This window comes from Mus pahari, chromosome 8 (genome assembly GCF_900095145.1).
Source record: "Mus pahari chromosome 8, PAHARI_EIJ_v1.1, whole genome shotgun sequence".
NCBI classification, from domain to species: domain Eukaryota; kingdom Metazoa; phylum Chordata; class Mammalia; order Rodentia; family Muridae; genus Mus; species Mus pahari.
Genome location: NC_034597.1, coordinates 97,455,593 through 97,467,994, shown reverse-complemented (window position 1 = coordinate 97,467,994; position 12,402 = coordinate 97,455,593). Strand labels below are relative to the sequence as shown.

The following is a 12,402-nucleotide window of genomic DNA, read 5'->3' as shown; positions in this document are numbered from 1 at the left end:
TATTTCCTTTTCCAACCTTACATTTTTATTGATTCTTTGGAGATTTCACATCAAACAGCTCTATCACATTTGATTGCCCATTTGTCTCTATTTCTAGAGGTTTATTGGAGAAGTGGGGGATGGACGGCTTCTGGGAATGAGGACATGACAGGTAGAGACAGACAGACAGACAGACATACCAAGAAATAATCAAAGGCAGAATGAAGAGGACTCAGAACAAGAAAGAGAGAGGTAGACACAGAGAGACAGTGACCTGATGCTGGGCATGGGGAGGGGAGGTGTGATGTCCAGAGGATCTTTAAAAGAATGCATGTGTAGTTAGCAACTCCTAGTGACAGTAGAAATGCATGCATCTGGTGTCAGAAGGTGATGACATAACCTGCTCAAGTTGCTTCTTCTTAGTTGCTAAAAGGCAGGCCACCATGAAACCACTATATTACAGGATTGCTCCCAACTCTAGGCTGTTTAATTGGAAGAGATATACTTAGAATTTGGCAGAATACTTATGTTGATTTTTCTTTACTTCCAGGAAGAAAGAAAGAGAGAGAAAAAACATGATTAACAAAGTGGAAAGGCAGTTTGTCTTTTTACCCCTTAATTAGAATAAAGCATGTAAGTCACTAAATGTATAAGTGAGATTATATTAACGTTGGACCTTTTCCATCATAGGGGAGTTAACGAGGATGGTGAGGAGGATAGACTCAGCAAAACAAAGTTTTGTATTGCAGACTCTGTTAGTGCTATGTCTTACTGTCTCTCTCAGTAATGTGAAAAGCATGAGGGACGTTAAACTGCAAACATTAGGAAAGGTCATATGATAACTAAGACAAATTAGTTGATTGTTGTTGCTAGGACTAGAATTCTTTCTTTAAGTGAATGTGCACAGACAGCTCACAGTCCAATCAATCGAGTAACTGTCCTGGTTCTTTGTCACATTTGAAGTCATCATCTGCTAAAATCTAAGCTCTAAAATGGTTTAAGCTCCTTTAAAGTTTGTATAATGGCATAATTTAGTTTACAGGGAAAATAGTTTAGTTTAGTGTCCTACAGAGAAAGTGCTTTGTTTAGTTTTGACAGTAAAATTTCATTCATAGATTTCAAGATGTTTGGAAGAAATGCACTTCATTTTTAAAGGTAAGCATCATTCCCAACATATGGAATACTGTAGCAACAATTGCTCCTTTAATGCACTGTTTCATTGTTACATGCATTTGAGTATCTGTTAAAATTACTATAGAAGATAGAAAGATGGTTCAGTGGTTAAAAATATTGCCTCAAAAACAAGTGAATGTGTGCTGTATAATGACAATTGATAAATCTACAGCACCCATTGCCTACAATTTCACACAGTGATCACTGCAGAAGCAGTTCCTGATAGATTCTAAGTTCCAGTGCATTAGGAAGGAAGTTATGAGATTTTATCTATGAAATATGTCAAAGCAGATACAGAGAAAATATCTTATCAACATGGCTGACAACTCAAGACCTGAAAAAAGACAATGGCAATATAGACCCTAATTTAGAAGTGGGAACTATCATGGAATCTTAATACTAGATGAAGAACTAAAAAATGCTGAAAGACATAAAAAGTGTTGCCCAGGCAAAGGGTTTTGTTGTCCAATACCAAGTGGTAATCCCTGATGGTTTATAAGCAATGCTATTGTGTGTGTGTGTGTGTGTGTGTGTGTGTGTGTGTGTGTATGCATGTACAAATGAACACATATGTGTGTATAACAACAAAGAAAAGAATTAATTTAAATAAGAGCAAAAGGGACAAATATAGGAAGTGTTACAGGGCAAAAGGAGAATTGAGGTAATAATGTAAATATATTTCAATTTAAAATTATAAACTAAAAACTGAAGTGTTTGCTGGTCATCTACATGACCTGAATTTGCTCCCTATACCAACACTTGGATGCTTAAAACAGCTTGTAATTCCAGGTCCAGGATATGAACCTTCTTTGAACTTTTATACAACATAATTGTATAATTTATACACACAGATGCAGATCAGTGAATATAAATTTCAAAACTGATTATCTCTCTAATAAAGAGCTAGGGATATCTGTATCATTCTGAATTTGATATAAAAATAGCAGGATATCTGTAGGTATAAAGCAATATAATTTAATCACTATAATATAAATTAAATTTCATAAGATTCTTTATATATACTATAAATTTATATTTATATTGTTAAGTGGCTTATTTTTATTATCTGTATTTTATTTCTGTCACAAAGTGTATTGGTCACATAAAAGGTATCATATAAGTATGGTCCAAAGAATTTACATGTATAATATTAATTTAAATTGAGACTGTATAATAAACTATGTGTGCATTAGATTGTATTTACTATTATTAAATAGTATTTAACATAGACATCTAATTTTGGTGAGTAGGAAGAACTGTTACTACAAACATTCTTCTTCAATTATTAATTCTTGTAATTAATAATGAACTGCATTAAAAACAAGTATAAATATATGGATAAAATTCTTTATAATAAAAAACAAAAAACTGCTGTGTTGTTTTTTCATTGTAATAATAAGATTACTGCTATGGGAGGAACCAAATTCTCTCTAATTAAATTAGAGACCCGATTCTGAAGAGGGAATCTATTCCTGGAGCTGTAGACATGGTCAAAACCATATAGTGGAGTAGATTAAAGGACATATATGAATGATTCAATAATCTTGTGGACATAGACACAGCATCAAGCTTTCATGTGAATATTTGTAATTATGCAGACTCAAATGCTAAATCTAGCTCCCCCCCTCAGTTGAACATGATGAATGCAGACATTTGTGTCTCTACAAGGTACTGTGAATAGGCCATAGATGAGCATTCCACCATATATAAGATTCTCATACCAACTAATCTAAAGATTCTAGGAAGAATACCGAAGACAGGGCTAAAAGAACATAAGAAGCAGAGGGTGAAAATAGGGGCACTGAACCTCTGGGAAATGCACAGGTATTGTCATCCATAAGTCAGTGTACTGCATAGCTTTGTGTCAACTTGACACAGCTGGAGTTATCACAGAGAAAGGAGCTTCAGTTGGGGAAGTGCCTCCATGAGATCCAGCTGTAAGGCATTTTCTCAATTAGTGATCAAGGGGGGAGGTTCCCTTGTGGGTGGTGCCATCTCTGGGCTGGTAGTCTTGGGTTCTATAAGAGAGTGGACTGAGCAAGCCAGAGGAGGCAAGCCAGTAAAGAACATCCCTCCATGGCCTCTGCATCAGCTCCTGCTTTCTGACCTGCTTGAGTTCCAGTCCTGCATCCTTTGGTGATTAACAGCAGTATGAAAATGTAAGCTGAATAAACCCTTTCCTCCCCAACTTGCTTCTTGGTCATGATGTTTGTGCAGGAATAGAAACCCTGACTAAGACAGTCAGCATGCCAAACACCAGTCCCATATTTGTATAAGAGATACCAGGGTTTGAGTAGGGCTTCAGAGTGCACTACACTTTATTCACAGCTTATTACTTATTGATTCAACAAGATGAAGAATAACTATGTTTTCAGTTGAATGGTCAATGATGAGCCTACCAACCTCCAAAGCATAGTTCCTATCTAACAATCCAGCAGATGCCCCTGTTTAGTAAATGTATCAAAAAACTACAAAAAACAAAAACAAATAAAAAAACTAAGCAGAAAATAATAAATAAATTTAGGGAAGTTATTGGTATACATTAGAAGTGATTAAATGGACTTGAGGGAAGAAAAAGAGTAATCAGAATATAGTATATACATATATAAAATTGTCACATAACAAATATGATAAAAATGATTTCAAAAGCAAATTTTTGTAAACATTTATACATTTACTGCCTTACATTTATGAAATAGTTTGCATATATGAAATGTTTAATATGAAATAATATGTTTGGGACTCCTTGGCTGATTTTCACACTTAGAATTAATTGCAATATGTAATAAATCCCTGAAAATGGGGAGAATATAAAGTGCACATAAAATTGCAAAATTGTCACACTTCAAAATTTTCACCATGTTTTTATTCATATCATGTAAGAAGCATCTTAGATACTGATGGTGTTTGAAAGAATCTTGGACACTTAATTCCAAAACTGGCTAGAAAGATATTCTTTGCTGATGCTTTAAAATTTAATAATAAATCCTTGCACACTGTGCTCAGATAGACTGTGCCTGTAATGCGCTATGAAATGCATGGCACATCATTTGTTAGATCTAGTTAACTATGATTCATAAAATGTGACATTTCTCATGCCATTTGCAAGGCAGTTAATTTATCCAGCAAATCTCATGATATCCTCTACACTTGAAAAGGTTTACTGTTTAGTAATAAAAAAGAAATGTTTTTAAAGAGATAGGAGTGATGTAACTGTAAAATATGGTAAATTCAAGATTGCGCAATAAACTGTAAAGTAACCCATGCTAGAATGCTGACATATCGGATTTCAGCACAACAAGGTGCAAAACAGACAAAATAAAATTTGTTATCACCTGGTTTGATGTTTTTACATACTAGGTTAAGCTTTTATTGTTGAAAATAATATGAATGTTCTTCTCTGGGAAATATTTATAGAAAATATAGATGTTATTAATACCATTATGGAAATTAGCTATAATTTGAGTCTTATTATTATCAGAGACAAATATTAATAATATATTCTTATTAATTTGTAGAAACATTAAATGATTTTTTCTCAAAAATGAATGATAGACTTTTGCAAATTCTAGATATAAAGGAACATAATGATTTCTGAGTTTCAGTGTTTTATGAAATAAAAGATATTGTAATAAATTTATAAAGAAAAATGATTAATATGAATCTACAGAAAGTCAATAAAAGTAAGCAAAACCCACCTATGAGAAACTATTTACACAAGGCACTAAGAATTTGAATACACAACAAGAAACATATACATTAACCTGTCCTCATTTCCATGAATTATATTTAATTTTGGGAAAAAATGACATAGTGTCATTAAGTATAATGTCTTTAGCTAATTCAAGATTTTTTTATTCTTTAATCCTTTTTTTCCAGTCTAGTCTTCATTCCCCTCTAGGTCTGCTCCCCTGACTGCTCCCCATCCCATACCTCCTCCCAATCCCCCTACCCTATCTCCAAGAGGATGTCTTTTGTTATGACAAGACTTTACTTATGTATTTATGTATGACAGTCCTAGGATAGCTTGTGTACGTTGGTTTTCTAGAACTCTGACTTTCAGACATGCTGGCAAGTACCTTTATCTGGTAAGCAATCTCAACAGCTCATGAAAGACCACCATCTATCAGAGATCTTTTTAAACAATCTAAAAAAATGTTTGAAAATAATGTATGAATTTAGTGATACTATAAATGTCCATGGTCTTTGTATTAGTTATTGTTCTGTGCTGTCAGAGACAACATGACTAAGGCAACTCCTATACAAGAAAATGCTTAATCAAGGGCTTGTTTATAAATTCAGAACATTAACCCATTTCCATGAGAGGAAGCATGGCAGAAGGCACACAGGAAAGGGGCTGAGAGCTTACATCCTGATCGATAGGCAGCAGGCCAGGTGAGAGTCTGGGCCTGGTGTGGTTTTGAACCTTCAAGGGCCATTCCCAGTGACACACACACCTCCAACAAGGTCACATATCTTCAACAGAGCAATACCAGCTAACCCTTCCTAAACAGTTTACCAACTGAGAAGGAAGCATACAAATATCTGAGTGACCCTGTGGGGGCTATTCTAATCCAAACCACCAGTCTTACAAGACAAACAGAAAATGAATTTCCAGAAGAGTGTCAGTAAAATAGCTCGTTGTGTCATTTAGCTCTCTTCTGGATCAGCTGCTTGCTTGCTTGATGCACCATCCATTCACCCCGTTAAGGTATAGAATTGTAAAAATAAAGCACTTAAAAGCCAACAGTCACTAGAAATTATTTTTTATTACCCACTCAGGCATGTACACAGCAGGGTCATTTCCTGAGGGAGGAATAGCACAACAGCATCAGGCAGAAGGAAGACAAACCCATGAGGCCTACAGTAAAAATAAATATCCTAGAAGGCTTTTTACCTGTCCTGTTCAGCAAAGGCAAGCATTTACTGCTTGTTAACAGGACAGGTGCTGAGCAGTTCAGCCAAATGTCACTTGCTGAGCAGGACTTAAATTTACTTATAGGCAACATCAGAAACACTTAACATTTTTAAGTTAATGTTTTAAAGTTTTTTTTTTTAAAAAGACTTAAATAAAGAAGTAAACTGTTTATGAACTGGAAGACATACTTGAGATATCAGCTTTTTTTTCAAATTGTTTTAAAAGATTAACAAAAATTACAATTTTGAATGACTATTTTCTGAAAACTGACCTTATATAATCTGTCTGTAAACATAAATAATTCTGTCCATCCAGTGCTCATCTAAAAGAGATGGTCTGAGCACCGATGCACACCAGAGTGCCATTGCCTGATTAGGTATGTGGAAAACAATACTAAAGTACACAGCAGTTCTGCCCATGAACCAATCATGATTTGAAGTTTAGTTGCATTTTACAGTGGCTGGCAGTGAATTAAGACACTGTCAGTGGTCAAATGTAGACACTAAACCACTGTAAAATGCTTAGCTCCGAGTGGATATGTGTATCAGTCCCTGACACCCCCTCTCCGAAGGGGAGGAGGAAAACTTAGGGAGTCCTGTGGATGATGTAAAGGCAAGTTTGTACGATCCAGAGGTTGGAAAGGGAAGGTGAACATCTGTGTCTCCTGCACATGACAAAGCCAATGGCTATGGCTGAATTCCTGGAATGCACACAAGATTGTGCCACTCAAACTTATGAATGGGTGAGGCATACAGGAGAAGCTGTAGGCAGTTGATAGCCAGAGGGAGAGGGAGAGTCGTTTTATTTTTCAAAGCTATGACCTTTGCATCACTGAATCCTAGATCACTACATGGTCATGTGCACATAGACAGCACTCGGTAGACTCAGTTGCTTAATAACAATAAAGGATATGAAGTCGTGAGGGATATTCATTCAGGACTTGGTCTATGAGAGGATGTAAGAAAAGAGGAATATAAATATGATCAAAAGATAATGTATTCATTTGTGAAAATTTCAAAGTATGAAGATAATACTAAAATTCTCATTAAATTTGTTTGCAGATTAAATTTAGTAAGATGCACTGCAAGGATATAATATTCAATTTCTCCTTATTTATGTTTGATATAGTTAAAATTTTAAAATATCTTTAAATGTTTCATGGTATTCTTTAATATAATACCTAAACATTTAATGCTTTCTTTTCTCCCTTTGTTACATCTTAATTAAGTATCTGAAACATTTTTAAGCAATATCTAAACATGAACATTTGTGGATGAATTTATTTCTGTCAAAATTTGGATACTTTTATTTATTTAAGTTACTCCTATTCTCTATAAGCCAACTGGAATAGAAATTTAATGCATCATGTTTTTTAAAGATTGTTTTTAATGAAATAAGTAATGCTAATACCAATTCATATGAGCTATTCTATGTACATAATAGAAGAATTTCATTAACTTTTCCAATAAATTAGAAAATGTTATAGGTAAATAGTTAAATAGATTCTTCGAACTTCATTATCTGCCAGGTTTTATTTCTAAAAATTATTTGTATGCAGTGCGTGATTCTGTATATATATATATATATATATATATATATATATATATATATATATATAATTCTAATGTGGGCATGTGTATGTGCATACTTGGAGGACAGAAAAGGTCCTGTTTTCCCTGAGAGATGAATTTATATATTTGCAGTACGACTGAAATTTTATGAAGCAGCTATGAAGTAAATACATGGTTTCATGATTTGACAGCAAACTCATTTAACAATTGAGTCACCTTTCTTTCCTCACTATTTTCTACTTTCCATAATTCTTTTTTTAATGTACATGGTAAAATACACTATGGATAACATTAATTATATATCACTTTCACTATATGAAAGCTTTCCCTGGCATTGAGCTATGTTGCCTATAAAATTTGTCACATGTTCAATAACAAGTTTTAATACTTGGGAAATCTATCACTTAGCATTTGCATAAGATTTTTCAAATTTAGACAAAACGTGCAGGTACTCTAAACTTAGTTATTCACTAGTTTCTAGTAAGGTAATGGATTTATTGTTGCTTTCCTAAACCATAGCAATTCCTAACTGCTTTTAAACTATTTATCCCTATACCCATAGATACATACAGATTCCCTCATCAATGAAGGCTATGTTGTTTTAGAGGAGACCATGACACACCTCATTACTTGTCAAAGTTCAGAGAACATCTAATAATGGGTGCCCAGCATCTACTGATACATCAACAACATAACCCCCCCCCCCCCATATAAGCTAAAGGAAAATCTTGGAAGAGGGTGTGAAAGACTGTAAATTCAGAGGAGCAGAAAGTCTGATGTAAGAATCTGTCTCTGAAAGTCACAGGGAGGCTCCAGTCACAAAGTCTCAATAGTGTGACTTTTTAAGCTAGACCTACACAATGACAATACTAGTCACATAAAAATGAGTGCGTTTAATTTCACAGGGTTCCAATGAAGAGTTTCTGGGAGAGGAAGCATTAGTCTTTTTCAGGGAGCAGAACCCAAATATTTTTCCAATACTGAGTATTCACCCCTAGAAACATATATATGGCAGCAACAGTAGACAGATTCAATAGGATACATTTATATATTTATGCATCATACAAAATACTACTGAAATCATGAAGAGAAAATTGTCAACTCATAGTGTTGCGATGTAACACACAAATTAGTTTGTATCATGTAAAATAATCCAACACAAATAGATGAATGAAGCAATTAATTTAAATATTCCACATTAAAAACTTTCATAAGAGATTCATATTTTAAATTTGTAAAACCTGGAGAAAAAAGTAGGTAAAATAAAATATTTCGCTGGTTATGCTGGTTAAGACTAACAGTTCTAGCACTCGGGTTGCAGGCTACAATATCATGAGTTTGATAACCTTCTTGGCCACATTAGTGTGCATGCTTGATTAGTCCAAGTTGTTTGCATTATACATAAAGAGACTATTTATAAAAATCTATATACATAGAAGGATGCATGGGCTGGATTGTTTTACCAAATGGCATAAACTAGATTCATAGGGAAAAAAATAAAAAAGAACCTCAGTCAAGAAAATACCTCCCTCAGATTGTACTATAGGACACTTGGTGAAGTATTCTCTGGATTAATGATTGGTCTGGGAGGAACAAGACTGCTGTGTGCAGTGCCATCCCTGCATTTGTGGTCCTGTGCTATATAAGAAAGCAGACCAACAAGCCACAGGAAACAAGCCAGCCAATAGCATTCTTCATGGCCTCTGCTTCAGTTCCTGATTCCATGTTCCTAACTTGAGCTCCTGCCCTGACTTCCAGCTATGATAGACTTTGAACTGAGACCAATAAGTTGTTCTATTTGACATCTGTATACAAATAGTCTACTGAGGTGGTGACAGACAATACAAGAAGAGACCAGGGTCATAATAGATTGATACTAGTATTTTGTTTACTTTAAAAGATATATACTCACAGGGGTGTTATTTGTTTTTAAAGTAGATAAATTATACTGTATTTGTAAGCCAAGATTTGTGAATTACATTCCTAAAAATTGATGATGTTTTAGATAATGAGGCAATTTGTTAAAATTCTGTCCATGAAATTTTCACCATGATTCATCATGAAGAATGATCATTTAAAAGTTTGAGGGAAATAGCTATATTATTATCGTTAAGAAAAATGTTCAAATAAATGTGAAAATAGATAGTAGTTGAAATCTTGCTCTTCCCCCCAAATATACACTTCCCCAAATACATGAAGCTTTTTATGAATACATGTATAAATTAAGCAAGTTTGAAAAAAGTAAAGAGAAGTTGAGAGAGAGAGAGAGAGAGAGAGAGAGAGAGAGAGAGAGAGAGAGAGAAGAAGAAGAAGAAGGAGGAGGAGGAGGAGGAGGAAGAGGGAGGGAGAGAGCAGAGGGTGAGGGGCAAGGGCGAGGGCAAAGGTGAACATGGTAAGAATATCAATAGTGTATTCAGAAAAAAAGATAACAAATGAATGTAGTCTGCATGGAAATTTTCATATTTGTTATTTGCACTACTTTGTAATTATGGCAAGGTCAGAGGTTTAGTTAGTCTAAGAATGCTTAGCCACACCACAAATTGTCTATCTCCAATGCTTTTATCCTTCTAAACATATGCCTAACACCACCTACAATTATTTAAAAAATATACAGTAAGTCAGCTGAAAAGAGAGGTTGGGTATGGGGCTAAGGCCTTCCACCACCCTTGGGCATAGCACTGAGGAGTGAGTTGCTCAATGGTGGTGGTTAGGGCCTTTGTAACACCTAAGGCATTGCTGGTACACCACCTTGAAGTCAGTCATTGCCATAGTTGGTATCTTCAATAATGAGTGATTTCTGTGGATCATAGCTCCCAAGTAGCTCAATTTCAGAAGTTTTTAACTTGATTACTTTTTCTATTCAAATCTCCCAAATTGCTTTCATCTATGCATAGTATGTAATCAAATGTGGCAAAGTCTTCTCTTGTAATCTGTCTTGAGTTATGGACTGTGCCATGATTTCTTTGGCAGCTGACAGTTCCTGGGTCTGGGGATCGGCCCATGTTCCTTCCAGTCAAAAATGACACAGTTATTCATGGCTCAATTATCTGAAGCATTTTCATCAGTTACCAATTTTCTGAACACTGCTTCTGCCATGGGTGACTGGCAAATGTTACCAAGATACAGGAACAGCACTGACTTGGACCCAACCTCTGCCATGTTTCGGTGCAAACCCTTTAAAATTACATTCTAATTTATAAATGTCATGACAAATAACAAGCCATCAATTGTTTCAAAGAATATTAGTTGATTATTTTCACTACTAATTGGGAAAGTTCTGCATATTTTTGTTTTACAAGTTTGAAGTTCATTAAACTCTATATAACTACATTATGAATTGTGTGATTTTTAAATGACATTTCTTTCTAAATTTTTAACCAATATAGAAAGAGGGTTTTTAAAATTTATTTTCTTGTATATTACATCCCAAGAGAGTCATAGTTTTCCCTCCCCTCCTCTAGGTCACTTTTCCCAGTTCGTTGTCCACCAAATATTGCTATTTTAAATAAACTCTACCTCTAACTCTGCTTTGTACTTTATGCCTGTTTGTATGTTTTAGTTGCTGCAATGATAATAACTGGGTTGAAATGGATCTTAACTGTCATTGTAAACATGCCATTTATATACATGTGAACAAATGTTTACATGTGTCTCAGTTGGGGTTTCTATTCCTGCACAAGCATCATGACCAAGAAGTAAGTTGGGGAGGAAAGGGTTTATTCTGCTTACATTTCCATACTTTTCTTGATCACCAAAGGATGCAGGACTGGAACTCAAGCAGGTCAGAAAGCAGGAGCTGATGCAGAAGCCATGGAGGGATGTTCTTTACTGGCTTGTCTCCACTGGCTTTCTCAGTCTGCTCTCTTAAAGAACCCAAGACTATCAGCCCAGAGATGGTCCCACCCACAAGGGACCCTCCCCCTTGATCACTAATTGAGAAAATGCCTTGCAGCTCGAACTCATGGAGGCATTTCCCCAACTGATAACTCCGGCTGTGTCAAGTTGACACAAAACTAGCCAGAACAACATGTATGCATACAAACATAAAGGAAGGTTATAGTAATATGCAAGTACATGAAAGCCTGTAAGAATTTTAAAGATTCATTGGTCAAATTGCATATATCTTTATATTAAGGTAGAGAAAACAATGAGATACCAAATTTGTACCCATTTAAAAAATTGGTTGTGAGAATTCAGACACATTGCTTCTCATTCAAAATACTTAGGTAAATTCACAAAATGCTTTTCTCTATCTAAATTAAAATAAGCTGTACCCATATTCACATGTAAACACAAAACATATATAAAAATTCAGAAAATTTTCAGAGTATTGATATGGTATTATTGGAAAATTTGTTAGAAATATTTTGTGATTTAGGATGAATCAGAATATTATGGGGCTAGGACATGGTATAGTAATTGACATGCCAGTCAATTCCCTAATTCCTGTTGGATCATAGAGACTATCTATAAAGTCTATCTTGTCTTCAATGAGATTCAGGGACTGAGTTTACTTCATTTAACTTTTCAGAGATTTTTTTTTTTATTTTCTTAAGCCACAGAGCCAATAAAGACTTTTTCCCCCTCAGTAGATAAATTAATGTTTTCACTGTTTCTTGTCTTTGGTTCTTTTCCAAACACCAATAAAATGATATTAAATTCTCTCACTGTGTGTTGAAAGCATTCAAAGAGAAATAGTTGCAGTATCTTCTTTGCTCTGAATTTTTGTCTTGTTAGCTCTTTATACTGCATCAATATTTA

General features: G+C 34.7%; 1 pseudogene; it reads right to left on the bottom strand.

Moving 5' to 3' along the window:
* Positions 1-10,335: 10,335 nt before the first annotated feature.
* LOC110325153 lies at positions 10,336-10,800 on the bottom strand (annotated as a pseudogene).
* Positions 10,801-12,402: the final 1,602 nt, after the last annotated feature.